At 39.6% G+C, this 26,091-nt stretch overlaps 1 protein-coding gene across 1 annotated transcript in view; it reads left to right on the forward strand.

The window, feature by feature from the left end:
- The window catches only part of LOC124163861 (growth factor receptor-bound protein 14-like), a 512,073-nt gene that overhangs the window by 268,259 nt on the left and 217,723 nt on the right, over positions 1 to 26,091 (forward strand). The gene's annotated exons all lie outside the window — the stretch shown is intronic.

Raw genomic sequence — 26,091 nt, forward strand, 5'->3', positions numbered from 1 at the left:
CCTCATTAGTTTTTAGAAAGTTAGCAATGGCATTGCAGTCAAAATATTTTAGCCAAATGAACCGGTCGCTATAGTCGACACAAGCACCTGTAAAAATTGTTAATGTAATATATATTACCCTAGATATCCAGACTATATTGCATACTACTTGCTATTATTTTTAATTGTGAAAGGCGTCATCAATCATAAATCTGTTTTCGAAGCCGTGAGTACTGAAATTTCACCATAATTTATTTTGTATCTCGCAGTTTGAATAGAACTGACTTCATAACAGTTGTTTAACCCAATGACCAGGTGTTGTTTATCGTGTCGCGCGGAAAACTCAATAATTGCTGTTAATAGCGCTCTGCCTTCTGTGCTGACCTTTCATTCCGTTCGTCTCTAGTCTCTGCTTTTTAAACTAGATGTCTCCATGCAGTTTTTTCATCTAAATTGAACTGAAGGTACAACTTTATTTGGATAGACTGCGCATTCAAGCACTATCAATTAGCGTCAGGAGAGAAAAATGTCAACCTCTTACGCTTGACTTGCGTACCGCTTCAATGACCCAACTAAGTTAATGCTTCCTCCTTGCCTGCATTAATAATTGCCTCACTCTAAGAAAAAAACGGCGTCCTTTGCCTTAAAGAGAGTTCCGCGTTGTCACTTTGATAGAGCTCTCTCGTTGAACCTCAGGACACTCGCCTGTCAGAACGTGCACGAAGCGTAATGAGAGATTTTTGGCACGCGAAGATTTCACATTTCATTTTTTTTACTCTTGCTTCGAAAAAATTCTGCAAGCCTTAAGTAGGTCATAACTTTAACGTGACCATGGCGGGGATAATGGGCCAATAAGTATAACTTTTAATTGTTTTCATCCGCATGGGATATTTCATTTTAGTCCTACTATTTTCGAGTTCTTTGAAAAAATTGGAATTATTCTAATGCCATATTTTGCGTTTTTTACGTAAATTGAGCGTGCGCAGGAATAATAAAACTTATCCTGCGAATTTAATCTGAGGAACGGATATTTTTGCTGAAAACTAGTCTAATAAATCATCGACTCCAGGTCTTAATTACTTGAATACGTATTGCGTAAACGAAATTGTCTACTGCGCATTTTGTTGTGTCTGATATAAAATTATTTCCCCATAATCCAACTACCACGAACTTTATTTCGTCTTGCACAGACCCGCGTGTCAATAATGATTGAAACGGCAAAAAAAAGAGGCAAAGTGATATTTTTCACTTTCATCCGATCATTTAACAAAAAAAAAACTACTTTTAGACTAGAATCACGCAAGCTGTAGAGCATGCAAAGAAAAACTCCACCCTCCTTTGAGTTTCTGTTGTCACCTTGACTACTCATTCCAATTTGGAGTCAACATGCTCACCTGTCCATACGATAAAACTGTGTAGTGGGAGATTTTTTCGGCACACCAAGATTCAAGCTGCGTGAAAATTATTTTCTCTCCCTCGTTTCGTCGCAAGATTCTCGAGATCCGAAGTAGGATGGGGCGTAATGAGGGCGCGTCGTAATTCGTTCTGATTTACACACGTGTACCTGTTTAAAAAATTACGTTATCGTCTTGAAACCTTCATGGAGTGGAAATTTGACCCTTATCAACACTCAACCCATTCTCGAATATCTAAAGTTTACCTCGGAATGGAAATATTTGTGATTTTAAGGTGATTGTGGACAACGGTTGACTCAATGTAACCCAATTATTTCATGACGATAGAGCAACACTGGGAGCCTGTTTACCTATTGGATGGAGTGTTGTGCGGTTAACCGAGGAATTCCTGGTTCATATCCTGGGTGAGGGCTTTACAGACGCTAACCGAACAAAAATTCTCGAAAAGCTGGCGTAAAATTTAGAAAATGAAATGTAGAAAACTTTGCAGTCCCCCATAAATTTATTGCCGTATGACAAAGGCGGATTTAGGGAGGGCACGAGTCCCCCCGGATACGCTGAAAAAATAGACTAGATTTTTAATATGGTTATCATTAAGTTCGTTTTGCATTACGGAACCTCAATCATTTTATTTTACATTAATAACTTTAATATAAAAAAGAGAGTATTTTTTTAAAGTAATCGTTGCCTTTTGTTTTTTATCTCAAATATGAGACCCTTGTCCCTCTCCCAGAAAAAAATCCCGAATCCGCCCCTGCTGCTTGACCTGAAGTGGTAAATCATCATCTGAAGATGTCAGCCACCAGATGATGACATGCCTCGCCAAAATCTAGGTCTTACAGTAATAAATTTTTGTGGGATTACAAGGTTTTTATTTGCATTTCATTAAATTAAGTCGAATCCATGAGTTCACGTCCGAGACAGCGAATTATAAAATTTCAATATTCGATATTTTAAAGAATGAAAAAGGTATGGTACTTTTTTCACAGAATTTATTTAAGTCGACTGATGTCGTCGCAAAGGCGACATCTTCAGGTTCAGAGTTTGTTATTTTGGTTGTTATTTTGTTGTTTATTTGGTTGTTATTACGCGGTGATAGGGGAGGGTTGCAGAGTGGGTAGGGTAATGGGTGCTTAAGGAAGTTCTGGGTTTTGTGCGGTGGTTAAGGTGGGGTTGGTGCGTCACTCAACTTAAGGGGAATTTCCAAGAGGGGATTTTCACGAAGTGAAGCCTGAAACCGTCGAGTTTATTCGATATTTTGTTGATTCATGGTAAGAGTTTTCTCTTCGTACCTAGCCTTAAAATTTCAAGGCGATGGCGTATTTTCTTTCTTGAAGTTACACCTGCATCAGAAAATCAAGGCAAAATACGTCCTCTGGAGTGGTTTGTGTCCGCTTAAAAAAACATACCTTTGGCGTTCCAGTTATTCGTCGGAGTGTAATCAATCATGCAGCCTCGAAATGCCGTGCGGTTTGATCGACTCCCACACGGAATCCGGTCGAAACTCCGTCAGTGGAGCGAATGTTCACGACATTCGCACGTCCTCGACCGTCGGTGGTGAGATTATCCCTCGGGCTGAGCTACGAACGAATGTTTTTCCCCTGATACTTCAGACCGGTTTATAGAGAGAAGCAGTGCTTAATTTCGGCTTGAACAGCGTTCTGGCACCTATTAGGGAATGAGGGAGTATTCGGCTCTGTGAGGTGAGAAAGTCCAATAAAAATTATTTCGTCTTTATTTATCAACCGAATAAATGGCAATGCACTCCTTTATTACGATTTAGTTGATGGACACTCAAATACAGCCCTGGATGGGAGAAAATCCACCCAGGTGTGATTCGAACCAGCGACCGATAGATTAGTGGGCAACGACATTCCCCGTCGCCATTGAGGCCGATGATGAAGGTATTGACAACATTTTTCCCAATTTAAGTCCGGCTGAAGACTATTTTTTAAAGATAATTGTTGGGGCATTGCTGATACTATTTGTCTTAATCGGTGAGTATATAAAAAAATTAAAAAGCCACCGTTTTCTTTGACTTGATAAAATTGACTTCTCATTGTAACTTTTATTGCAAGTTTAAAAAAATTAAAATTTGTGCATATTATATTTGAATACCATGTGTGGATTAAATGCATGGGTATGCGTTCCGGATCTTAAAATTTTAGAAATCAAGCACCAGAAAAAATAGCCAAAAAACATTATCAGAGCGCTAGATTTTCGTTTCCACACGTCAATGGAAAAAGTCAGTGATCGAATAAAAAATAGCGAAGAGCCTGATTAAATTAGCGCTAAAATGAACGTGAGATTTGGTCGATTCTCTACGGAAAAAATAACACATTAACGCGAAAATTTAGAGTGAATATTGAAGTAGTAATTTTTTCGTTCGATTTTGATCCGCTATTTGTTAGCTCTGACTGTGAATCACGTATACTTCAAAAAGAGGATCCTAAAGTCGGCCTCTAAATGTATTTTTATCCACCGCACATTTAAGTGGGTTTTCAAAAGTCGCCAATCGCGTCGCTGACAGACTAACCGATCCGAATTTCACGGGGAAATGAAGTATCATTGGGGTGTTAACCGAAGTTTATACATATAATGACGTGATCTATCAAATTCATAACGTTTCATTTCTCGCTATTACAATCATTATACTGCAAAATATTGGAAAAAAGAGGATCGCATTTCACTCGCCACCGCGCTGTGGACATTTTTGAAAGACGATTAAAATGCGACCGAAGTGGCTACAGAAATCAACCTTCTGTGGGATGGAATTGGGTCTCCTCAATGCAATCCCCTTGCCGTAAATCGTGGATGATGATATCATAATGGAAAATAGCAGCCCCAAGAACATGGCGGTTAAAGGTTATATGTATCTGTTGCCGTTTTGCTCGCAATTTATTCGGCGGCGCCACTAGGCAGCTGTATCTCGTTCAGTGTGGCTTTCGCAATTAACCGTAGTGGAAGTGGTCTTTTTTTAGGGGAAAATCGTCTCGAATGCACTAAATGTGTGGTTTCTATGATTAATTGGCTTAGTTACGTATTACTGGAGTGTATTTTTCGTGAAAAGTGGATACAAATGACTCATAGCGCCGCAAGTGGCGATTTAGAAATCTGATGATAATGTAACGCGGAGCGACGACAGTTATAGCGGCGGACTTGAGAATCCCCTACTGTGATATTCCTGGGAAATAACTTGAATGTAATATGGAATTGAAAAGTTAACTCCGGAAAAGACACCCATGCACCTGAGAAATAATTCAAATCAATTTCAATGCCTTATGTGTGGCTGTTAGCTGTTTCGGTTCTGTAGAATAATGACGGATGGCGTTGAGTACGCATTAATTATTTTGGTAAACGCGCTAAAACTTTGAAGTCAATGTTTAGTTGAGTGCTGAATTGAAATTTATTGATAATTTTTTTCTATATGCCGGCCGTAAAGCGTCGCAGTGGTTAACCGCAGTTCCTTGATCGTAGTATGAGGGGATCCTTGCGTAATAATGTATTGCGCCGAAAGATCTCCTTGCCGAAGTGTGGGCGAGAGAAAAGTTTTCTCCGAAAGGGTGATTTAGTGCTGGCTCGGAGGCGTGGCGTTTGGACTAGGTGTTGTAGTACTGTGGCGCTGGATCCTTTGCATTGTTGTCGCCAGTGAAATGGCATCACGATTCAGTTACCATTTTTGTGCACGTGGATAACAATAGTTCTTCTTCGGAGAATAAGGGAACACTATCGCGTGGGTGCGGGCCAGCATTACAATGGTTGTGAAATGCAAGCTTTATATTGCCCTTAAGACACCTGGGATGGGGAATGTGGTTGCCGACTTAGCGGGTAGAGTTCTTGGATGCTGATCGGAAAGTATCGGGTTCGAATTCCGGATGAAGTCTTCGCATAAAAGCTAGGGAAACTGATCACTCCCCCTAACCCTGATGGCCCTTGCTTCAGTCTCTAATGAAGTCTCCCCTCTCCTGCCCAAACCTACCTTATAGTTGAATCAGTTATGTAAATGTTCTCAACCAGGAGGGACGAATCGGGAAATTTGATATGCATGAGGTTCTGATCGTGTTGTTGTACATAATCCTTATTTGAGAAGACCTTATTTCATACGTTTTGAAATATGAACCAATTTCATTATATCCCAGCATCTCATGTACAAATATTAATCTGCAAAACAAACGCGTTTCGATGAATATCGTAATCGTCATTAGGCCGATTAAATATTCTGCTGCTTTTTTTTTAACAATTTTTCGCTCTTATGAGTGCGAAATATTTAATTATTTAATAATGATGATCCACCATATCTCGCTGAATATAATTGACTTTCAAATTCTAGGCACTGGCAAATTTTGATGGAGCCCTAATTTATAAACCCCGAAAGTTTCTAGACGAATGCATTTGTATTTAATCAGTGATGCGTAACAAAAAATCTGTCCGGCGAGGTTGAATCATTAACTTACGAGTGGAGAAAGTCCTCAATTTTGAGTTGAAACCACCAATTATTTGCAAAATAGAACTGTTCCCTTAAAAGGGATCGGTTTGGTGTGGTGGTTAAAGTGCTGGCTTCCCAACCCTTGGGCGGTGGCAGAGAATTTTCAGAGACTGCGCGAGCCTTGCTTGAATGTTACGTGGAAGACATTCCAAGCGCAACACTCCGTCCGTCGGATGGGACGATAATCCGTGGTCCCGTAATTATGACACCGGGTTTCTCTCCACTCCTCCTTCCATACCCTTCCCTCATAGCGCGAATGACGTCAGCTGTGGGTCACCTCCACGGACGCCAACTTACAAAAGATATTGGGGGGGCCCAAACCGGGATCTTGCACCGGGAAATTTTATAAGTACTGAGTTTTAAGTTTTTTAAGCATTTTAGAAGTCATACTATCAATATTAGAACCCTGATAACTCGAATCTCGATATCTGGACACTCCGGGGAAAATCAACAAGCCTGACGCATTTTTTCCTCACACCTATAAAGAATTTTTGAGGGGGCTCGGGCCCCCTCAGGCCCCATGGAGTCGGCGCCACTGGTCACCTCCTTCTAATACCATAACCACTGTTAAGAAATATTTAGTGCTTTCCCGGCAAATTGACTGAGTGAAGAGTTTTCGGGATCGCCACCGGGTCAGGAACTGCGTAACTGACGACGTTTCGATGTCCGACTCCTCATCGTCCTCAGGACTACGAGTGTCCAGTGACAATATTTCCCTTGCTAATAAAGCGCCAAGCAGGAGTCACCTGATCACGGGGGTGACTATGTCTAAAAGAGGGAAAACTTCTCACTCAACACTCGTTGACCGAAGGACGATGGCCGAGTCGGGCATAGAAACGTCGGTAGTAATACAATTCCTGACCCTGTGGCGATCCCGAGAACCTATCACGCACCATAACCTAAAAAGCTGCGTTAGGGCGGACAGGCAGCGTTACCCAGATGTTAAGCGTAATAGGCAGGGAGCCCCTGGAGACTCGGAGGATGCGCGTCAGTCTTAGATTGCTTGACCATTTTCGAATAGATATCTTAAAGAGCGACACGGAGAACATCGTAGAGCCCCACTATATTTCCAGGTCCGACAGATGCGATAAATAAGGGGATATATTTTGCCATACGGATAGATATGGGAATTTCTTTTCCCTCGAGCCATAAAGGAGTGTAATAAATAAAAGTAGTAATTTTGTTAGAGCATTTGCTTTTTATATGTAGAAGGCTGGTGTCTTAACATCTCCTGCTGCCACACGTTTTCTTAGGCGGCTTGCGGGGTGGTACGTAGATGTAGAAAACCATTTTTCTTGAAATGCCTATCATTCCATTCTGCGCAACTTCCATGCCGCCGCTGCTCTCTACACGTACTCTAGGAATGGTGCATGCATACAATCGTCGCTGAAGCCGCCTTGTTCTGCTCACGGTGGGGGCGGTTGAGCGTCGTGAGTAGTGAGCAGCAGACGGCGGCGGCGTCTCCTTTCCTCCCCCCTCCCTCATACCCTGGAACCCTTGTCCCCCACCCCTCTCTCCACTTCCCCGGGCGTCGAAATACCGCCTGCGCCACTCGTCTGGACTGGAATCGCAGCGAGGGGTATGGGGAGCACGGGTGATCGTGCATTAGAAAAGGGAAGGGGTCGTCGCGTGGATTGGGGGGGGGGGTTTCCTCTCTACCCCCATCGTGTTGCGGCGGGAGCGAGGGAGAGATAAGGGCGAAGAAATAGAGAGAGAAGGATGCGCAGCTGCGCCGCTTGCAGCACCGACGGCGCCGCCGGGAACTACTCGGGTAATTGAACCCAAATTCCTCCCGCCATAGGTGGCGTGGCGGTAGGAGTAAAAAGCCCGCGCGCGGGGTTTTCCAGCGCACGCTCGGAGCGCAGCACGGGGAATGAGAAGGGGAGGGGGGGGGGGGGGGGGTACGTAGCGACGCGACGCCCGGGATCACGTCGGTCACGACCTTTCGTGTCGCTGCATAAACAACAACATTGCCTCCCACGCTGTATACACCTTCCCACCCCTCGGCCTCCCTCCTTTCATGCAACTATAATCGAGAGGCGATTCATTTATCGTGCCCGGGTGTGGTAAAATACTGGAGACTTAATGAGCTTTATCAATGGTAATTTTTATATTTATTCATTTAGGCTTTTTAGGTGTGTAATATTTCGAAGGCTGTCCCATCAATGGAGGTGAAATATCCATATGAATCGGGTAGTTTAATTCATCAAAGAAAACGAAAGGCATTGATTGCGATTCGTTACCCACCATTAGTGTATTCATAATATACAAATTATTTTGTTTTAGAAATACCAGTTTAGACGAATGGCAATGGTCAATTTTAACCGCATTTGAAAAAAGGCCGGATTGGCGCCCATGCGATGCCACTCCACGTGACGTCACACGTAGGCCGGCCCTTATTTTTCAGAATTGCTAAAAGTTGTGTTTTCCTAGCCTCAAAATGATCCAAATGAAGTTTATATTCATATGTTAAAATTTTGTTACTTTAAAATAAAAGGGGAAATTTTGTTCTCATGGCCATTTGTGTATAATTTTTAGGTGGATTGAAAGAAGCGATTTTATGAAATGGAGTGCTTAAGAGCTCACTTTGTAGTTTTTCCCGAAGTAGATACTATTCTTGTATTAAAATAGTGACAACGAGCCTCCTTGTACCTGCTTTTATTAATTTATGTTTTTTTATGCATTTAATGAAGCTGTTTTCAGAAATAGAGTCGTGATCGTGTGCTTAAAAGTTCGCTTTGTCGATTTTTTTTCCGAAGCACAACCTACTCTTGCATTATAACGGTGACAAATAATCTCTTGTTACCTATTTTTTAACTTTATTCATTTAAGTTTTATAAATGGATTGAAGTGAGCGATTTTCTGAAAAATAATCGTTAATGTGTACTTAAGAGTTCACTATGTCTATTATTTTGCGAAGTAGATCGGACTCTTGTATTAAAGTGGTGACAAGAAATCTCTCTGTGCCTGAAAATTCATTTATCTTTCCGGTTGTGTTAAAATACCGATGAATTAATGAGCTCGAGAAATGGTAACTTTAATTTTATTCATTTAAGCTTTTTTTAGATGGGTCGAATGAAGCTGTTTTCTGAAATAGAGTAGTTACCGTCTGACCGAGAGTTCACTTTGTCGAATATTTTCCGATGTAGATACCTTTTCTTTCATTTAAAAGGTTAAAATGAATCTCTCTGTGTCTAATTTTTTATTTTTATTCGTTAAAGCTTTTCAAATGGATTGAATGAAGGGATTTTCTGAAATGAAGGTATTAGCCTGTGTCCAAAGTCCACTTTTTCGAATCGTTTTCCTACTCTTGTATTCTTAAGGTGACAAAGAATCTCTTTGTACCCAAAATTCTTTTATCGTGACGGTTCCGATAATTTACTATGAATTAGTGAGCTCTAACGATGCTAATTTTTATTTTTAGCCTTTAATGCTTTTTTAAATGGATTAGATGAAGCTGTTTTCTGGAATCGAGGAGTTCTCGCTGACAGGACACCGTATACTTTTTGCCGGAATAGGTACTCCTCCAGTGGTACCACCGCGAAAGGATATCTTGGAGTTTTCAACCATCTTTTGTGTAAACTTAAATCTACTCATAAATGGTCGGTTATTCGCTTATTTTGAATATTTTTTGAGTCTCATTTGTTTTTGTTGTTTTTTTAATTCTCTAGACATATTTTTCATACTGCAATAGTATTTTTCATTTTTATTCGTTTTTTATATAATCGAGCGTTTCTTATTGTGTATATTTATTCGGTATGAGGGAGCTCCTTCTGTCAAAAAAAATTTTACAGTCCTGATGCATTTTCATGGTCCGTTTTAGTGCCTCTCTCAGCATAGGGAGACCAATCTGTTACGCGTCGATCGGCGTTTTTCTCCCCGTATCCTTTTCGTGCTCTGCTCTGAACGGTTTTATTCATCTCGCCGAATGGGGAAATGGATGGTTAGGGGTATCCGATGAGTCGGCACGTTAGGTAAGAAGACCGCGGTCGAAGTCAAAAGCAGCCCTTTCACATTTTTCCTTTCATTATTATTTTTTTTTTTTCTTTTAATGCGTCGTATTTTTAGAGTTTTTTTTTCGTTTTACGCGATCGTAAAACTCGAGCGGGGAACGTGGGCGGTTTCAGTATGTGAGCCTGAGAGGCGAGAGAAGGGTAGGAAGAGATGAGATTGGTGAGCATATGTATCCTCTTCCTCCTTTCCCTTTTTTGAGCACTCGTTTGCATTTTAGTTGCGGTAGACATGCCCGGGGGCTCATAGGAGGATGCTAAGCGCACACGACGAGTGTCACACGCCCAGTGATGGAAAAATGTCGGTCAAAATCGATTTATCGAGCAGTCGATTTTAATCGAAATGCATCTGAGTATCACTTTTCAATTGATGAAGCAGATCCAATTGAGCTTCAGTAAGGATTACAAATGAACGGATAAATTAATTTTGCACTATCACAAATATCTTATTAATATAATCGTAACTTTAGGGTTATTATGAAATCGTTAAACTTTGGAGTAGGAATTTATGCATTATTACTTCGAATTCAATTGAGAAATGTTACCTGTTCCTTTCTGGCATATCTAAAATATCAAAAATTATTGGAAGTGTTGTTCTATTTTGTTACCGCAAGTACCGAAAGGTCTTTAGTTCTTGAGAAAATGGAACTATAGCTTTTGTAGTTGGAGTTGTGCAAATTTTTGTGCTAATAATTTTCCATAATCATTTGAGAAACGTTTTATGTGACTTGCATATTTGTGCAACGCTCTATTTGTTTTAAAAGGAGTGGATGCCATTTGGCGTTTCCTAGGTTCCAATAATATGCTGGCCTAATTTGTTGTTTTATGGTGATAATTGATAGAATAACTTCAACATTTAAATGAATTTTTATCTCCCTAACCTGTATTTCTTTTTATTTCAGGTGAGTAAACGTCATTCACGCGTCACTGCTGTTATGATTACAAGACCTCAATGTAATGTACTTATTTTACTCATCTAGTATGATTATACTGTAATGGTGAAGTTCTTTAGATACTTTAGAGATATACATATTTACAAATATGTTCATGCATGATGTAACGCATGGTATGGTCTATAGTGATCCGGAGCTAGTTATTTTATGAATGGGAATTGAGAAGAAAAGTACCTACCTCTTTTTCATTGAGGAAAGCTCTTCAGAGTAATTTAAACATATGCTTATAACATTTATTGTAGTGCTAATTCGATTACAAAGATAAAAACTGTCACAGGTGATAGCCAGGGCATTCAGATATGTATCTATTTGAGCTCCTGTGTTTTGATAATGTTAACCTATCCGATTCAGTTAGATTCTGGCGTAAAACAACACGGGTTGCATGGGCGGGTAAATTTTAAGGGCCGATATCATTCATGTACTATACATTTGTTACTCCAATTAAAAGTGGTAGAGTCCATCCCTTTAATCAAAATACATCTGAATATCACTTTTCAATTTATGAATCATATCCGATTGAGCTTCAGTATGGATGATAAATGAACGGATACATTAGTTTCTAGGTTTGCACCATCACAAATGTCTTATCAATATTATCGTAACTATTGGATTATTATAAAATCGTTAAACTTTAGAGTAAGAATTTATTCATTATTACTTCGAATTCGCTTGAGAAATGTTACCTGTTCCTTACTGTTACAAGAATGGTGTTTTCAAGTCTTTTTTGGTCGAAGAATACCCAAGCATTAAAAAAAACGTAGCTTTGTGTTAAGTATCGTATAATTATGCATTCCCTCATTAAGGGGATTTACCCTTGACGCTGGTACATGCCCCGTTATAAATAATCTGCGCACAGGGATATGTACCCGGTGCGAATCATTTTGCGCGGAGAGAGAAGACTAGTTTAGAGGCCATTCTGGCGTATGTATGCTTCTAATAATGTCTGGAGCATTACTCTCTTCCGTAACATCTGTCTCATCTTTGTCGACACAACAACAGTGTTAATGGAGTCTCATCTCTCACACGTTTGACAACACTTTGAAAGCATAAATGCACGTCCGTGGAGGGAAAACAGTTCATCATTCTCTTTACAATGGCATGGAAAGAGTGCCAGCTTTGAATCCAGCGGTAAGATTCAAAATAAACGCCGCAGACAATGAGTCAGCAATGAAACGAGCTGGATCTTATCCAAGATATGGTGTTAGTCTACTGAGAAAATGGTACTCTCAACAGTAAGTGGTAGGCATGTTTTGTTGAGTATTGTTGTTTTTTTATCTAATTGTTGGTAAAATGCATTAAAAAGTATTGCCACAGAAGGTAGGTGTAATGGATTAAAACGCTCACACGACAGTATATCTCGCAAATTCAAGCAGTAGTTTTTAGATGGGTCTTATGGGAAGATTACAATAAAAATTTCTAAAAATATGTGCTAATCTATACGAGTATATTAATACTTATTAGTTACTTGCCTATATCCTATCTTTGGTACTGAATAACTCCATTGTTACATTAGCATATAAAGGAATGAATTTATTAATTGCACATGTTTGCTCTAGCATTTCATTAACTAGATTGAAATTATTTTTCGAAGCGATACAGATTATTATTTTGGACCTGTATCCCCCAACGTAGATTTTTTTCATTTTCGAGTAGCCTGATGCAACTACTTCAATATTGAATGTAGAGATCGCCAAGTTTTTATTGGAGTAAGCTACAGCTTTGTGAGTTATTTCGAAACATTCTGTCCAACCCCGTCAACTACGTCTGCGAATGTTTTTTTTTAATCTTACCTCGCGGGTACCTACTTGATTTTTTATTAGAAACACATCACCGTTTTCCAGTTTTATTTTATTTCGGTGATGAATAAATAAAACATTATCTGGTGGAAGACATGAACACACTGAACATATTAAGCCGACATCTTGCACAGTTGCGACTCCTTTAGTCTCAAATTTCTTCGACTGGTAGGAAAACCGAGATTAAACATTACTCTATATTTCGCAAATATTAAGTTTTCGCGAAGTCCCATTGATCTCTCCATTTTCGGAAGAAGGGATCACGAAGTTATTGCAGGAATAAACCGCTTTTTTGTGAGTTATTTCGAAATATTCTATCAAAAGCAGGTCAATATGTCTTCCATTGTTTTATTTTCCCTCTCGGGTATTTGATGTTTTTGAAATACATCGCCGTTTTTCTCCTTTACTTTAGCACGGGGACAGTGGCGCCGACTCCATGGGGCCTGAAGGGGCCCGAGCCCCCTCAAAAATTCGTTATGGGTGTGAGGAAATAATGTGTCAGGCTTGTCGATTTTCCCCGCAGTGTTCAGATATCGAGATTCGAGCTATCAGTGTTCTAATGTTGATCATATGACTCTTCTAAAATGCTTAAAAAACTTAAAACTCACTACTTATAAAATTTCCCAGGGCAATATCCCCGGTTAGGGCCCCCCCAATATTTTTTATAAGTCGGCGCGCCTGCACGGGGATGAAAAAGAAAACATAATCTGGTGAAAAACATGAACGCGCTTAAAGTCTCTAATCGTTTCGACTGGTTGGATAACCGAGTATAAATATTGCTCTGGTATTTCGCAAATTAAATTTTTTCACGAGGTGTCATAGTTCCCTACAATCTTGGCAGTAGGGATCACGAAGTTATTGTAGGAGTAAACTACATTTTTGTGAGTTATTTCGTTCGTTCGTGCAACTTTTCGTGGAACGCAGGCCATTACGTCTGCGAAAGTTTTTTTTACCTCGCGGGTATTCGATTTTTTATTGGAAAAAACGTCACCGTTTTTCGCCTTCATTTTTTAGTTCACCCAATACACGGGGATGAATAAAGAAAACATAATCTGGCGGGTTTCGTCGTGTCAAAGGTGACGCGTGTTTCCCACGGGCCCTCGTCCCTCCCACGCGTACGGGGATGTGACCTGTCGTGAAAGGGCGGGTCATAGCAGCAACTGTGTTACCAGAGTTCGCTTAGCCACCCCCGCCCCCCCTCCCACCTACAATCTATCAACCTATGGCTCCGGGCGTGGGTGCGGCCTCTATTATTCATTTGTTTCTCTTCGACCGTCGGGGAGTTGTCAGCGGAAAACGAAATTAAATTGCGGTACGCTACTTGAAGTAAATGCGGTCGTGGGATGAAATTAATCGGCGGCGATGATTCGATTGAGGCCTTCAAATGTCTTTTGTATTGACAACAATATATCAAACTATCCAGAGGGATATCCGGAATAATGTATGGTAAGGAATATCTGTGATTTTGTGCTTTCCCGGCGGCTCAAATAAATTGAATATACTGGTCATGATAGCCGCTGTAATATATTTACTTCTATAAATAATTATAAATATTCTAAAGTAGTTAGTTCAGTTAATTTAAAATTGTTACTATTCAGATTCTTAAACTGCTTTCTCCCTGATTGGTTTTCAACTATTTCACGCTGGAAGTATTAAGCCAACCGCTTGCAAAAATGAATGTTTCCGGTTATTAATGTCATTTCGGAATTTTTATTCCCATACCTTCATTCCTCATAAAATATTAGAAAATATGAAATAAGAAAAATGAAATTCATGCAATGAGATATCATTATTAATAAGAATCTTGTTAAGATGAAACTCATGTTCGTCAATGCGATAACTTTCGTGATATGACTAATTAAAAGGAGTGATTTGATTCAAAATACGTTAGTTAGGATAAAATAATATGAATTTTTTTCGCTTAAATTGTGTTGAATATATGTCTTGCAAACATTCTTTCGATTCAAATGAACGCAAATGTTTAGAGTAAACTTTTTGTGGATTGATGTCGTGGAACAACATAACTAATGATCAATGGAGATACCGTATTGCCCACAATTTTTATAACAATAAATTGTGGGCAATGAGATATCTTCGTTAATCATTGCAAATGTATAGATTATGTACCTACTCTAGGTTCGTTTTTCAATTACGAAGGAATGCACTTATGAAATCAGTACTTTTTAAATGATGATCATGAATTAAGGTGTACTCTGATAGGGTGTGTTTTCAGGCTTAATATAGTTGAGGTCGAACATATTATTACGACAGGCGGCATTATTTATTTTGTCTATCAATTGATAATATAGCAAATTTCATCGAGCAAACATTTGTGGTTCTTGAATGCAATTTTCAAGAAATAAATTATGACCCGAAAATTTCTCGTCTTTCTAAAGACAGCGTGAGTTTTTTTGTGATTTCATGTGAAAAATTGTCATTCTAATGTATTACTAAGTTGTACTCCATATTTTGATTCGTGTAGTCGTTGTGAAATTTGCTTAATTTTCTCTCTTTTGAAGTAGGCCCTAAAATCGCCGAAATTAGCAGATTGCCTTAGGTTTCTTTCCGCGCTGAATTTCTGTATAGCCTGCGTAAAACACAGTAGCTTTTCTTTCTAAACATCCAGGTGAATATCAACACGATCATTGTCGATGATATTTTATTCCATTGAAAAGGGAATAAAATTGGCGTATTAAATATTGACGTATTGCAATAAAAGTTTTTTTTTACATGAAAGAAGGCAATAAATACATTTGTGCGTAGCGCGAAATCTAATGATGAAACTATGCGATTAACAAAAGCAAGTTTATCAGGAGGGGAGTCATATTGCTTGAAGAGAGCTCTTTAGCTTCCATTTTTCGCGTGCACCCAGGGCAACCCTGCAGCGGCCCTCTCTCTCTCTCACACTCTCTGTTTTGCGGGGGCGTTGGGCGGGGGGTGACTCAGGAGGAGAGAGGGGTATAAGAGGAGGGGAGGTGGACCATATTGATTCTGATGACCTCTTTTCGCTTCTACGTGGCGGGGTAGCTCGGATGTGCGCGGCCGCCCCCGGTAGGCCTTGCACTACCTACCGTCATTACATGTAGGGCGCGCTGCTCCTCTGACCCCTTTTTCCGGGAATTACGTCTGCGCCGTTCTATCGGATCTAGCCGCTAGCTTGGATGTCCGTTTCCAAATTTGATTCTTTGGAAGAGGGGTTTGGAAGAGTGGAATTGTGTTGAATATATGTCTTGCAAACATTCTTTCAATTCAAATGAACGCAAATGTTTAGAGTCAACTTTTTGTGGATTGATGTCGTGGAACAACATAACTAATGATCAATGGAGATACCGTATTGCCCACAATTTTTATAACAATAAATTGTGGGCAATAAGATATATTCGTTAATCATTGCAAATGTATAGATTATGTACCTACTCTAAGTTTGTTTTTCAATTACGAAGGAATGCACTTATGAACGGGAATCTTAAAAGGAACTGGGTGAAGTTCACGCAAAAAATATCCCTCTCTGGAGTTTCTTGGCGTCTTTCTTTCGCCATTGGTCAGTCCCGCATAATTAGTGGCAACATATTGTCAGATTGATTGTAATGAAGATAAGGACGAGGATGCACGGAATTGGACTTGTATCGCTTTTTTTTTATAATAGACTAGGTGAAGTCCACATAAAAACCAGCGTCTCTTGTGTTATTTCGAGTAAAGTTTTCGCTCTGGCGGCAATGAAATTGATGTCGAGCTACAATAATTAGCATTTGGTTAGCGGCGTTTTATGGTACTCCATACTCGGGAGCCTTGTAGCTTGAAACATGAGAAATTGAGTTTCTTCGATTTTCAAGAAACAAGTGGAGTTCCTTCCTGAGAATAGTTTTTTTATGGAATTGAAGAGCGGTTGTAAATTTTTCTCCAGTCGGAGGTAAATATATTTTGAAGATGCATTCCTAAGTGTTCTCTGTCTTTAAATCTTCCTCCCCTCACCTCAGAAATTCTCTCTGGCTCTGCCGCTGGTTTCTGGGATTAATAAGTTCGCAAAAAATATGAGAGACAAATACATAGTAAATAAAATAAATAGGAAACAGTATATTATTTAATAATATATTTATACTATCTGAATGGTAAACATTTTTATATTAATTGAAATAGCTACTGCATATTTGGAATATTTAAAATATATGTTATTATTTTATGTGTTATTTACGTTAACCCGGATACCATGACCACAAGATTTGATGCGCCGGGAAAGCACCAAATCGCATGAATACATAGAAAATAATGTATAATTACTATACATTTCTGTGCTACTACAATTAAATGTATTATATACTATGTATTACTCTCATATTATTTCTATTCTCCCTCTATAATATGTAATATATTTTATCCCTTCATAGAGGCTGAAGAATAGATAAGTTTTTTTTTTGCTTGAAAAGATCTCGAAATGATAAATTTTATTGGGTAATAAATGTTTTCATTAATTGGGAGATGCGAGTCCTTCCGTTCATTGAGAAAGAGTAAAATATGAGGACTTTGCGGGAAGTAGTGGGTGACCCAGATTCTTCGTGTTATCGACGAGAGAAGGGGATTGTCCCCTTGATCGTATTTCTGCTGCATGCAGTAACGTACTGCAGTCGTATGACCTAGTTGAATCGTCTGTAGCTATGCTAAGATAGCATTTACAAGTAACAGGTGAATGATCGAGCTCTTTGACCTTATTATTATGGAAGGGTGTTTTGATGAACCATCGCTAAAGCACAAAATCTAATTTTATTAGTATCAGGGTATAAAAGGAATCTATTTCAGCGCTCTCTATTTCCTCTCTAGACTTCACTCAACCAAATAATTTCACTATTCTTACTGTTCATTTCTTCTCTCACAATCAGAAATTACTTTAATGACATAGTTGTGATCAATGAATTCCTCGTTTGATCTATTTCTCACCCTTTTTTGAGATGGTTATCTATCAGAGATTTAAATAAAAACGAGTTTTAATGACTTACATGCGATTTTTATTTTGTAATTATGAGAGTAACGCTTACGCCAACTATTTAAAATCACTGCAAGGTATCATTCTGGTTTTACTGATTTGAAATACAAAGTTATTACATTGTTAGAATATTCATATGATGATCTATTTACCGGAGAAAACGTAAAACGTCTACATTGCATGTGGAACTGACGCTGACTAATTAGGTCATATGGAGTTTTATTTACGTTTTATCAACAAATTTTGCATTTTCATTTTTTCATTCAGCGCGCATATTGCGAAGAAAGGATATGATTTTTTTGCTGCACTGTATCAATGATATCGATTTCACATTCTAATATGTAGTGGGACACTATTTAAATCGAAGATTTTGAAAAGGGGTATCTAGTTTCATTTTTGCGAATCATACAGAATTATATGACTTTAACAAGCCTAAGTCTTTACCGATACCTCATTATTACATAGGACTATCAAGATTTTGGAAATTTGATGGTTCATCGTTATTTGTCCAATGTCTCTCTTGCCCTCTTTTATTCTAAAATCACTATCATTGCAATTTGTCAATAATTTATACGCCATTTATAATCTTTCCTAATGAGTGGAATAAAATGTTATTGAAAATTTATCTTTTTTCAAGTAAAGATGTGGAGAAAAAGAGTTACTGTGTTTTACGCAGACTCAGCAGAAATTCAACGCAAAAAGAAACCAGCTACAAACTGTTAATTTCGGCGTTTTTGTGTCTTACTTTTTTTTAATTCATATTAAACCGATTCCTTAATTGATGGAATTGAATATTAAAAATAAACGCACTATGCGTGCTGCCGACTAGACGTAGTTGAGCTCCCTAATAGCGGAGTTCAGCGCAATTACAAGTCCCAAGAACGTCATTCACGATTGTGTGAAAGCGATTGTTTTCCCACCGTTTATCTGTTTATGGCCGTGGTCGAAGATGCTGCAATGTAAACGTCGGATGTTTAGATGCTGATCTCCGTGGTGTAGAACCGGGTCATGTGCCAGGGTCGGCTCTGCGGCATTGCGCATCTGGGTCACGGGATCGCGCGCTGCTGGTCGTGGTATTTGAGTTCGCTCTCGTCCTGCACGATCGTTAAGTCGTCGTGAAAATCGAAAGACTGCGTTTGTTTACACTTGTGCTCTTTGTTATGATATTTTCACTCGGCTGCGGAATGCGGATACTTGAATTATCGTGTCTCAGCGTCTTGGAAATTTGTTTGCATTTTTGATCGGGTAATGTGACTGCAGCATTGATCTACCTTCTAGTATATACGATTCTCACACTTTTCCCTGATCTCGTGACATTTTTTTGATCGTTTTTTATTTATTTGTTGCTTTATAAATATATTATTTTGGTTGTAAATATATCAATGTGTAAAGAACCAAGGAGTCCACGATAATAAATGTTTATTGTTATTTTATTGTTTGATATTACTATGTAGCTAGTGTTGTTGTTTACTCTGTCGACTGTATTCTGGAAGAATACGTCAAAACCTAATGATGGCCGCTTTATTTCGTTGGCATTTGCCTGTTTTTTTTTCAATGAAACCCTCTGTGTGGAATTTATATCTGGGACATCGATATGAATACGTGTTCGTCGCTAGATAAATTATTGTCACATCTACCGTTATATCTTAATTCCGTTGGCATTGCAACCATAAATTTGCCATTATTTCTCCTTTTTTATCTCGCAGTTGAGAATCACGCTCTAATTCAAGCCCTGTGGAGCATTTCTTGCCGCATTTTGTTAGTTTTTATTTTACTGTTTCACGGAAAATATCAGAAAACCGAAATTCCCTTTGAAAGCAGTAAATTCACTTTTACGTGATTGTGCGCGGTAACAATCATATATATTGTCATCCCATGCGCCTTTATTGAATTAAAAAGGAAATGATTTGCATGGGGAATTATGATTGAAACACAGTTAGGATTGCAAGTTAGTCCCACGCAGCAGTACTTATTTATAGCTGCATGTAGGTACACCTCACGCAACTCTATGGCCGCACCTTTTCTTGTATTCTTGTGTGCTTCAGTGTTTCGTATTTTCGTTGGTGATAGAGTTATGTAAAACGGAATTCATCACTGGAAAAAACTACAAATGTTATATGTCCGTGTAATTCTTTTTGACGTTGAACTGGACAGGGGCATTATTTGTCAACATTTTATGGGATATTTTCACGGGTACGTAATGCGATTAACGAGGCCAGTCGTTGAAGTGGCAATCATGACACGTCGTCGGAATTCGCCCTTTTAAGTGATTTAGAACTCGGCAGCAAGCCGTAGGAAATGGCAACAGTTTTTCCGCGAGAATATATGGGGAGGAAATCGCAGGCATTTGTGAGCCGTTTACGCCTCGCTGAACTGCTAATGGTTTTTAAACCGAGTTAGAATTTTAATATTCCTCGCATTCGTGTGCAGTTACCATTCCGAGGAGCCATTCTCCATTCCATTGGAGTTTTAGTGTTATCGCCAATGAATGCAAATTTTCCGGTGGGATTCGGCTGTTTTTTTTCCCTTTACTTCTAAGCACTTCAGACGCTTGAGGGAGAGTTCTCTCCCCACGTTTATATGCTGTTGACAGTTTTATTAGCTAGAGTAAGGCGACACGTCTGAGGGTTCTCTCAGCTTTCCGTGTTGAGTGTAGTTGCTGGAGTTATCAGCTGCTCGTGCACGTAGAGTTTCCTGCCGACTTTCGTCTGTCTCTTTGCGGAAATTGATACTTCACGAGTGGTGATAGAAAACCAATTATGATGCCTGGAATTCATTTTTGTGGATAATTGTTGATACCTCCCTTCACAAACGGACTATATACGGTGGTTTACGGGTATTGGAATGAAAACTCCGCAGATACATGGTAAATTACAATGAAATAATGAGTTACTAGGCGTCGTCTATGATTTAATTTCTCTATAAATGTGTCTCTTTAAATTAATGTTGGAGAAATAATGGTTTTTAACCCCAGCTATTTTTATCAACCTCATTAGTTTCGAGATACCCACGTATTCACGGCCGTTGCTACCAGCATTAATGGAAGACAAAGAACGAAGAACAAAGAACTTGTTCATGGGGAGTCATGGGGATTTTTCCCTGGACCACTACCGTTGCGCATGCGCAACTCAAAGCAACTCGCCGACAGCCTTGTCATGAATGGAGTCCCCTATAAACAGCGTGACGTCAGTGGTCCAAGTTGATGTTGGGACCTATTCTCTCAACTGTGAGGGGAATGAAGGACCGTCTATGTTTACGTACGTACACGTTCGCAGTAAAAAGCGCTGAGACTGAAGATCGAGATCGTTTGTTCGTATATCGCTGCTATCGGAAACACTCATGAGGAATATATTAAAGATAGGGTCTCAGTCCCATCAGTTTTTCTTATCGATATGTTTGTATTTTTTATTTATGTCAAATTTTCGAAAAAGGCTATTCGGGCTTCCAGCCGGGTGGTCTCTCTCCATTAATTAATTATGTAGAGAGACCACCCGGCTGGAAGCCCGAATAGCCTTTTTCGATTGTATTCGCCGGGATATCTTACGTCAATTTTGTTTGAGGCTGAAGCTACATTTTTTCATTATCGATGTTAATGGTCTTTGTAAATCCCTGAGCATGTACTTTCCAAATTTTAGCCAAACTGAGACCATGCAATAATATTTATTTGATAGCTGCCGTCATTGAAGTAATTTGAACAAGATTTGTTTAAAATTACCAATTGATAGTTAAATAAAAATTTCTCCCATAATAGTTTGAAATTGGTACAAAACTTCCTGAGCAAATTCATAGTACTATGGATGCATTTATTCATACTTCATATCAATTTTAACAAAGGGCGTATCTGAATAAACATCTATCGACTTTACAAGCGGGTAAGAAAATCTAAGGCTGCAGACGTTTCAGGTTCCGTATAGTTACCTATTCACAATGGTATGTATGATCTTTCCAAATTTTCAATCAAACTACGCTTGTGCATGAAAATGTATTTGATAGTACCGATCATTCAAGTAATTTGAAGGAGAGTAGGTTAAAATTTCCGATTCATTGTTGCATAAAATTTTTCGACCATCCAGTTTGTAAGTGATGCGGTCCTTGTGAGCAAATTCAGACTAATATTGATACATTTAGTCACAATTTGTCAAACTGAAACAAATTGTAAAATTCTGTTTCCTTACCCGTTCGTAGAACTATTCTGCGAAAAATTGACCATCAAAATCCTCTAAAGATGGCGTCCATTCTTTCGTTTCCGTTGAGTAGAACTCATATCATCCGAATTCTGGCTCGCCTTTAGCGAAATGTCTTGAACCGTCTATCATTAAAGTAACTTGAACAAGAGTAACTTTTAAAAATTTCCCATTTATTCTTAAATAAAATTTTTTGGCCATAACGTTTAAGCTGTACAATCATTGTGAGCAAATTCAGTGTACTATTGATGCATTTAGTCATATTTTAAGTCAAATTGTAACAAAGGGTGAATCTGTTTACAGTCTCAGAACTATGTGGCAAACAATTAGCCATCGAAATCCTCTCAAGATGGCGTCCTTTCCAGACATGTTTCAACTGAAATTGCAGCAATGAAGGCATCTGTTTACGTACACGATCGCACAACAATTCGGCGAACAATTGACCGTCGAAATCCTCTCAAGATGGCGTCCTTTCCAGACATTTTTCACGTCAAATTGTTACAATGAACGCATCTCTTTACTTAATCGCACAACTATTCAACAGTTCGCAATCGAAATCCTTTCAAGATGGCGTCCATTCTTCGGTTCCCCTCGGTTAGAACGCATTTCATCCGAATTCTGGCTCGCCTTTCGCGAACCGTCTAGAGAGAGCAGCCAGCCTTCCATAGAGTAGGGTAGGTCGTTTCGCAAATCTGCAGCCGCCGCTTTTCCTTCGCCCCTCCAACACAGAACACCTCCTCCTCCTCATTTCTCTCTCTCCCGACTTGGTTCGCTTTGAAGGGGGGCCTTTCTTCTCTCGAATATAATCCCACCCACGCGCTCTCCCCCCCAACAAAGCTCCCCCGTGACCTCTTGCTGCACAACAGCCCACCCACCTGCTTGCCTTCAGCGCCCTCGGTGGCCCCCGCAACTTACCCGCCCTCCCGCCGGGCGGCGCTGTTCACCACTACTCCGTCTGCATCATTTCTCTCTCCCCTCTCAATGCTGCGTTCACTGTCCCCTGGACTGCATCTCTGAGCCGCTGCAAATTGCGTGGTGGAGTCTTGTTCTGCAGTAAGGTCGTTCACTGAGACCAGAAATTGCTAATAATTGAAAGAATTCGGTGGATGGAAGGGAAAGATAAGTTAAGAAAAGGATAATTGTATAGTGGACAAACTCTTCTCGGGAGTCCCTCCGGGTTAAAATGACCAGCCCTGAGGATGAGCTCCAAGTCGCAGTTCGAAACGTTGGATAATATGGATAATATAACCCGGTGGGAATTTCGAGAAGAGTTAACCCTCCACATTCGCCGGGGAAGCATCAAATCATATTTCGTAATGGTAAAGTATTTTGGGTAGGCGACCGATATCTAAGGTCATTTGTGCAATGAGGGAAGGTTTGGGAGGGAAGGGTGGAGAGAAACCCGGCGTCGGCATTAACCTATTCATAACGAAAGGCGCTAAGTGTATCAGGTGGACCGCCAACACCGAACACTGGTCCACGCTGCTGTGTCGAGTCTGATCGAAATAGAATCATGAATCTCCCAGCACTTACTGAGGCAAGGGTGCATTACTTATTATTTAATCTTAATTTTGCGCTTCATGACGGTTGGAACTCAATTTTCAGCCGTCAGTGACCATCTGTGTGGAATCCGGCGCAAGCCGCAATTAGCTTAATGTACCGCTGCCATCGAATCTTCACCGTCGACGCACAAATCTACCTTGTTGGTTAAAAATTTTTGCCCTTAAATATATTCATCTTACTACGTTAAACTTTTACCAATAAGATTGTCGTGATGAATTGATTTTCGATCGTGGATACGGTGGAGATTTACGTAAAAGTCAGTTGAAGAATCATATTTTAGGTCTTAATGAAAGGAGATTTCAATTTTCCACAATTTATTGAGTAATATACGACGCATTTCGACCAAAAAGTTACTCTCAAGTATACTAGAAATGCGTCGTGCGTTACTCAATAAATCTGTGGAAAATTGGAATCTCCTTTTATTTATCAAGTCAGGATGTCTTTCTACTATATCTCGCCTGTCTCAGTTACTTTTATATTTTATCTATTATTCCATTTTTTCCTAGGTGTATAGCTACGTGATGATTGGAGGAAATTGTTCTCCATGTAGTGCAGTGATCATGGTAGAGGTAGTACCAGCTTATATTTCAATCATTCTCCATCCCCAGTAGTTCCCGGCGACGTCAATATAAGTATCAGTGTGAGTGAATAATTTGTTCCTAATGAAAGCAAGGTTTCTTTCAGTATTAATGTTCGCAACTTTTTAAAGTATAACTAACCTTAAGAAATGAAAATTAACTTCTTTCGGAGGGATATCGTGAAACAGCATATCAAATGAAAAATAAAGATATCGTACTGCCCACCTAATTTAATTTCGCAGCTCTACCACACGTGTTTTGATTGGCTTGCAATCGTCATCGGGTACTAACATGTTCCTAATCCAGACATATGTATAATATGTAGGCTCGCAGATTTTCGCGGCGTTGAATAGATGATATCTGCATTCTCTTCGGGTTTTCACCGCGTCCGTTGTGTTTTGGCGACAACAGTTTTGTGTTTGGCAACAATCCTTCGACCTGAAGACGCTGACTGCAATGTCAGCGAAACTATTGTCGCCAAAACACAACGGACGCGGTGAAAACCCGAAGAGAATGCAGAGATCATATGTATAATATATAAGACGTAGTATGCGGGCGGTACGACGTATTTGTTTGTCATTTCACTCCAGTAATTACTTATGAATACCTTCTATGAATTGATTCCGTGGTATCAGCTCCTTTCCATAATTCTCAACATTTTTTGTTATTCTCAGTCAGTCCCACCTATAATCTCAAATTAATTTCCAAGCGGCTTTGTTCTCCAGGCAATGAAAGCAATTTTCTCCGTTAGCCTCCCGACCAAATCCACTCCCAGCGCCCCCTTCTTTCTTCTGCCACCCCCGCTAGCTCTTTCAGCCCCGCAGTTCTCTCTTGAGCCGAGGCGCGGGCGTGTGTTTTCATTCGGCGTGCAAGTTGAACAGAAATGGGAGCTCGCTCCAGCCTCCGTCCTTGCCACGCCCACACTGTAGGCATTGCATTTCGCGCTCGAGAGGATAATGCAAATCCCCGCGCATTTCCCTGCTCGCTTGCAGATATGCGCATTTGCAAGAGGGCGCGGTGCTGTGCGGAGGATTATCGCATATCCTATTTGTATTGCACGGAGCCCCAGTTCCTTTTTGTCAATGGACGACGGAGCGTAACCCGTCCGAACAGCTAAGTATATTGTACATACCGACCCGAGGAAACTCTAAATGCGCCCTAATAGTGTCTGTCAAATCTCTCTTCTGCATCCAAACGGCTTTTCATCGATTCTTTTGTTATTTAAATTCGAACATAGTTTTGCAGAAGTTTTTCTGTTTATATAAAAAAATATTTCCTAAAAGAGTTAACTAAATTTTATCGGCCAATTGAAAATTTTGTTCGGCATCGTTTTAGCTTGCTTAAAATTTTTATCCTATTTATCGATAATTTAACTTATGAAATTTTAAGCTGTTTAGACTGCAAATTTATTTCCTGTCGATATTCAGTGGCTGAAATTAATTGATAGGCCTCGATGGCTCAGTATCATGCAGCATTTTCAGTATTAGATCAATTTCAGTATTTAAAAAATGGCCAACGGTAGTCAATGGCCATTGAGGTTAATCGGTTGACCATTGATAATTTGTTTGTTATCAGGAATAAGTTGAGAGTCGATTAGGTTGGTCTAAGTCAATCGTCATTGGTGAAAATTACCAATTAAATTAGGTTATGATATCTTTGGGTATAGTTAACGCATTATTTTGTTAATGATTGTAGTATCAATTAGTTAACTTGTCTCTACTTTCATGGGCGTAACGAGGGACAGGAGGGGGCAGCTACCCCCCATAGAAACAAAAATCGCAGTTGACTGTATGGAAAATAATATTTTCTCAAGCAAATAATTTTAAAAAGTAATAAAGACCTTTTAGAGTTTCCTTAAATTTTTCGTTTCATTCCCCTTTTCCATGCTTACATCTTACCTACAACTTGAACAATAATGCTTAAGCCCCCCTAGTTTTGATTCTTGGTACGCCCTAGTCTACATTCATGCTACCATTTCACTTCGTGGTAAGACTTGAGACTGTGTATGTTGTCCGCCGTATTCAAAACCCGCGGAAACGCAACTCGAGGGAAACCTTAACCTTGCACTATCAAGATCTCCAGTTTCCTTGACACAAAATCGGCGGCAAGGCATTGAGGAAAGTGGCCTCCCGTAATCGTCGAAGTAAAT

This window comes from Ischnura elegans, chromosome 8 (assembly GCF_921293095.1).
Source record: "Ischnura elegans chromosome 8, ioIscEleg1.1, whole genome shotgun sequence".
Lineage (NCBI taxonomy): Eukaryota > Metazoa > Arthropoda > Insecta > Odonata > Coenagrionidae > Ischnura > Ischnura elegans.